This window comes from Aulonocara sp. 'chitande type north' Nkhata Bay, linkage group LG22 (assembly GCF_057382095.1).
Source record: "Aulonocara sp. 'chitande type north' Nkhata Bay isolate Kocher_YH1m ecotype deep benthic linkage group LG22, A_spYH_male_GT1.1, whole genome shotgun sequence".
Classification (NCBI taxonomy): Eukaryota; Metazoa; Chordata; class Actinopteri; order Cichliformes; family Cichlidae; genus Aulonocara; species Aulonocara sp. 'chitande type north' Nkhata Bay.
Window position 1 is genome coordinate 12,070,581 of NC_141364.1, and position 5,973 is coordinate 12,076,553.

Genomic DNA, 5,973 nt, shown 5'->3' on the forward strand with positions numbered 1-5,973 from the left:
GTAAGTTTTTTTGGGGGGGGGGTTTGGAAAGCAAACTTAAACTACTGAGCATTGAGTTGGGCTGTGAAGGGGGGCGAGGAAGGCGACTTGGGTCCACGTAGAGACAACTCGCTGCTGTTTGTAGCTGTTAGAGGAATCCCGTCAAAGCATTATTTTTTTTTCCAAGCAAAAAAAAAAAAAGTCTTTAATTTCACGGCAAATAACGAGAAGGATTCTCTAGAATGATAAATCGTTGTCAGCTAATCTATCCAGCTACAATAAAGGTACTGCTGCCCCTGTGCTCAAGTATTCACTTCTTTTAGATTTAAACCTGCCTTCGTTCTTATTTACCCAGAGGTGCTCGGCTTTAGTCTTCCATACTTTAAATGCCGTTATACGAGCAAAGTTAGGCTGGAACGAGGGGTCACTAAACTGGCTACGAGGTGCTCTGTGCAGCTGTATTGCAGTGATTTCACGAGAATCTCTTAATCCCCATGGAGACAACTGTGCAGATTCATGCCCACATTAGTAGTAGTGCAAATGTCATCATGACTGGAGAATTCTGTTACCCCCCCTCTCCCTTCATTTTGATGACAAGAATCATCTTAATGATGCTTAAAAAAATCTCTGAAGTTTCCCTTATCTCTTCCCAGTTTCAGGCTAGAGTAAGTCTCCTAACTGAGTGGGCATCGCCCTGTAAATTGGCTGGGTTGTTGGAATGACAGATTTTGGCACTTTTATGTGCAGCCTCTGTCATTATTGTCCCCTCCTGTTGTTTCTCTGTGGGTTGTGACTTGTCGCCTGGCACAGTGCCTCCTCCACTGTTAGAACCACTTGTCTAATTAGCTGATTCAGTCACTGTTGTTTTAATGACTCATTGTTTTACATGATGTCACCTCCAGAGTACTTTTTTTTCACATTTTTTTTATTTTAATGTTTTCTGTGTCTGCAAGAAACCGTATGAGTCTTCACTGTACTTTGACTATAGGATGCTAAGTTTTGTAAAGGTCCTCAAAATTTCAGTACAAGAGACAATTATACTCAGAGGTTTCTATTATAGACCTATAATGAAATTTTTGCTACATTTTAGATTCATATGAATAAAATATAATATCTGGCAAAACCTTTAAATCTTCATCAACTATTCATACACGCAGGCACACGCAGACTTTAACCTGATCATTACTGGCCTCCCTTTATCAGTGTCCCCTAAAGACCTTGATGGAAATTGACACGTGACATTGATTCTCAGTATTGGCACCGATGTTGACAAGTGGTTGATAACCTGCTTCAGGCACATCTGTCTGTGTGTTAATTACCCCACTACATCACAGAGGTATGTTGTAACACTTAGAGGCTTTTGAAATTTTAATGATAAAACTAACTGCTCCTGGCTTCAGAGAAGGAATTATATCACCACAGAGCAAGAGACAGGACTCTTTGTTACCCTGCAGTTCTAGGCGCCACTAGTGCCTCTTTTACTTATCGTGTTTTGGTTTGCTTTCCTGCTCACCAGCTTGCTTGCTGAGTAATTCTTTTACAGCAATCTCACATGTGAGGTCCTTGCACATGCTAATGAAAAGACGGGTTTTGCCAAACCGTGCTTGCGTGCGGTCGTCATATCTCTCAAAGATGATGTACTTAGTGTGGAGCTGCAGCGGTCTGATTGTTTCCCCTCTCATTTTTCAAGGTCTGGAATCTTTGAGTTGTCATGTCGATCGGTTGGTCAATACGCTCTCATCCGAACAAATTGGTCAGACAATCCCTGGGGTTACTTTGATAAGGAGAAAAGCTCTACATCAATAGCCTTCCAGGATTAACCCATTATCTTTAGAGCAGGCTACCTGTGGAAACAGGGTGTTTGTACCTTTTAACATGACCTAAACATTTACTTCAAGTCAATCAAAGTGTAGGCGGCATGATCGTAACAGAGCTGATTAGTGGCGAGTTTGCATGTTAACTTGTTTGCTTTCAGGTGTTCTGTGTTACATGCTTGAGTAACCTTTGAGTGTGAGCATGCCAGAATTGGCGTATTTCAATAAGTTTGGTCTAAAAATAGTCTCGTAACAGCGGGCACATCCTGCAACAGCTTCAGGGCACTACCATATGCCAGTAGAAGGTGGATGTAAACCCTCTGTCTCTCTTTTAGATTTAGCTCATCTAGAGTTAACATGCAATTGTTTTTTCGTTTAGGTTTTTTGGTTCCCTTACAACTAGAGAAAGCTCAATTTCAGTCAGCCAGGATTGTCTTTATCAGCTGACGACCACTACAACCTTACCCTTTGTCACGCCTCTGCTTCCAAGTACTTCTGTGAACAAGGAGGATGAGTTTGAGTGAAACTAGGCTATATATCCTCAGCCCACCCTGCTGTGTTTTGGTGCACACCACTCACCAGATGTTGTGGTGTGTAATTTGTGTCATGTTTTGGTGGGAAGCGGGGGTGTTGTTCACCTCCCTTTACATCTGTGATTTATGGGTGGTGGGGTGGGGGGGCTTCTGAGTACTGTCTCGTTCTCAGAAGGAATGACTTCAGAGGAAGGCTGGATATTGTGTGAGCCTCTCTTCCAAGGACAGTAGAGGAAAAACTAGAGTGTGATGGGAATGAAAATTGAAGGATTAAGGAGACAGAGCTACAGTGAATGGTCCGGTTCAAATTCACAGTATTTTGTAGCCACTGAATGGAAGATTTGACAGTTTTTATTTTTTTTCCTGGACATTTGTTGTAGACTTGCCCCATTCATGAAGATGATCTGGGGTGAAAGCTGTATCGTCTCAAAAGGGCAAGTGAGGCTGGATCCTATCCTCAAACAGACAAAAAGACACACCAAGCCTGAGCCTTAAGAATATTTCAAGGTTGAGAAGGGCAATGCAACAAATACAAAACTAAAGATGAAGCCTTTGATGGCTTTTTCAGGGAGGGGAGAAGGTGCTGACTCTCTACTGAAAAGGATATGTCATCTAGGTCCCGCAGCTGTATTCAAGATTCATTAAATGACTAAAATGACTGTTTTGTATCTGCTGCTTTGGTGGTAATTAAAGCAAAAACACAAATGTTAACTGACCTTCCTCTCAACTTAAGTTTTTTTTTCCAGACAACCTCAAACTACCAGAAAGATACAAATACACTCACACACATTATTCTTTCCTCGACCAAGAGCAAATAACTGACACTGTTATTACCTTGTGATTAGATTGATATGAAGCTTATGTTAATCTTGAAAACGCATTTCTTTCATATTTCATTCTCTTCGCTCTTAATGTTTTCTTTTTTTTTTCGTTCTATCCAATGCAACTGAACTGAATGTGTTGCTTTTCTTTTCTTTTTCTTTTTTTTTTGCACAGCACAAGGCTTTCAGGGCCTGAATGAGGTGTGTACACTCGAAATTTCTCTCCATTCACCATTGTTAACAGCAACAAGCTTTTTTTTTTTAAGCACTTCATTTCCAGTAGTCTTCATGATGAATAAGTAAAATGCCTGTCTGCAATGCATGGGCAAAATATTTCTCTTATTCAATCGCTACTCAATCCAGAAGGGAATACTATTAAAGGAGAGGACCAGCAGGGAAATGCGAGAACAGAAATGTCCAAATAAGGAGGGCATTAAAAGGTAGATAAAGCCAGTATTGAGAATAAAAATGAACACGTACAAGCAGGAGCCAGATGCTGTGCTGCTGCTGCAGCTTATCCTGCTGTATATTTAATGATGCTCTTTTATTTTGCATCAGTGTAGAATTCCTCAGTCTTAAATAATAACCAGCTCACAGGGAACTGCTTGCGTTTTGTCCGGCAGGTTTTTTTTTTAAAAGCAGGGTGGGGGGCATGGACTTCTTATTTTTCTCATTAATCTGCCATTGACACACATGGGAGCGCAGAGTTTCTGAGCGCTGCAGAACATCCTACGTCCTCGCTAGTGTCTGACCCTTCAGGGGGCGCATTCACTCAGTCCCTGTCTGCCAAGCATTATGCAATCGCTAATGGACTCTACAGGAGGCAGGGGCTGCAAGACCACTGAAAGCACAACGCCACCCCCACCCCCCACCACCCTTTTCCCTGAATCCATCTGTGTCCATGCATGAACTGTTGTTTTGTCACCATGCTGGCGCACAAGCACGAGTAGATAAACACACATGGTCTCTTGCCTCCCCCTTGTTGTTTCTTTGGGTCCCTCTTCCACATTGCTCCCCTCTTGCCACATCTCTGCCTGCGCGGTCAAGATGCTGTATGTCATTACCACTGTGTCTCAGAGTGGGCTGAGAACACTGTCAGCATATTCCCTCTCAGGCAGATGGAGAGAAATGAAGGAAAATAATATATATTCTTTTTTTGTCATCGAAGATGGACTCATTCCCCCCCCCTTCTTTCCCTTTCCTTAAGGTGTGAGAGCTTGTATTGAATTTGCTAACATCTGCAGAACGTATGTGTTTGAAGCAAGCTGCCTCCCTCCCTCCTCTCTCCTCCCCTCCTCTCCCTTGTTGATGAGTTGGAAGAGGCCTTTGCTTTGGCAGCGCCTTGTGCATACTAGTAGAGACTCACAAATAGTCAAACTGTGTTTAATGGGCATGTTTGTATGACCCTGTTTTTGCCTTTTTACATCCATGTGTGTGCGTGTATATGCAAGTTTATAACCACATGTTTAAAATACACAGTCATCCCAGCCACCAGAGCATGGGGAAAACACATTAAGGTGACATGGCTACTGCAGAAATCAGTGACAGTAGTGCTAGTTTGTGTTGGGACACAGCCTATCTGGAGCCACGGCACTGAACAAAACCTTTTGCACGCACATGTCGCGATCTTTTTTGAAAATATTTAGACACAGCAAATCAGGAACATAACCCCCCTCTCCTCACCACCACCCGTGTTCCCACCCTTTTTCTTCCCATTTTTCTTCGGTTTAATTAGCTTAGCAAATGGAAACTTCCTTGGCAGGACCGTGGTTGAGGGGATTGTGGCTCTGACGAAGAGAAATGGGGGGGAAAACCCTGTCAGGACGTCTGTTTTCTTCCTTTCTTTTTCTTTTAACTGCCTGTTGCTTTACAGTTTAAGTCAGTAGAAGGAAAAACAAAGAGAGATCAAAGAAAAGGAGTTTAACCCCATCTCTCTCTGTCGTTTTCCGCCAAGATAGCCAGCCTTGTGAGGTGTGCAAAGTGTCTTGTGCGGATATATGTATATATGTATGTATGTATGTATATGTATATATGTATATATATATGTATGTATGTATATGTGTATATGTATATATGTATATATATATATATATATATATATATATATATATATATATATATATATATATATATATATATATATATATGTGTGTGTGTGTGTATATGTGTGTGTGTGTATATATGTGTGTGTGTGTATATATGTGTGTGTGTGTATATATATGTGTGTGTATATATATATGTGTGTGTATATATATATATATATGTGTGTGTATATACATACATATATATTAGAGATGGCACGATACCACTTTTTTATGTCCGATACCGATACCGATATCATAAATTTGAATATCTGCCGATACCGATATGAATCCGATATAGTGTTTTTTAATCAACAAAACTGTTTTTTAAATATCTTGCTGCATTTTGTATAAGTTCATACTCAAATTTAAAACAACAACTACACTAAAGCTATTCTGTTATACCTGTATGCAAAAAAAAAAATATTTCATAGTTCAGCAATACTGATCAATCTAATAAACTTAAACCTACACCATCCTCACTATTCTGGTATTTTAAAGAGTACTTAGCATAAATATTAAGCAACCTAACTAATAGGGCTCCAACTCCCAGCAACAACAAAAATAAATAAATAAAAAATAGGGAACCACCCCTCACGCTCCACCTCATGATGCTTAATCGACGTAATCAACCTTAATTTGATGCAGTGTGAAAAAAAATGCACAGAAATCAATTATTTTTCAAGAAATATTAAATAGATTCAACATCTTTCTTCAACAAAATTGCAGACTGCACAGATGGTAC

General features: G+C 40.4%; 1 protein-coding gene across 1 annotated transcript in view; it reads left to right on the forward strand.

Annotated features, from left to right (window-relative positions):
- The window catches only part of sdc2 (syndecan 2), a 46,357-nt gene that overhangs the window by 435 nt on the left and 39,949 nt on the right, over positions 1 to 5,973 (forward strand). The gene's annotated exons all lie outside the window — the stretch shown is intronic.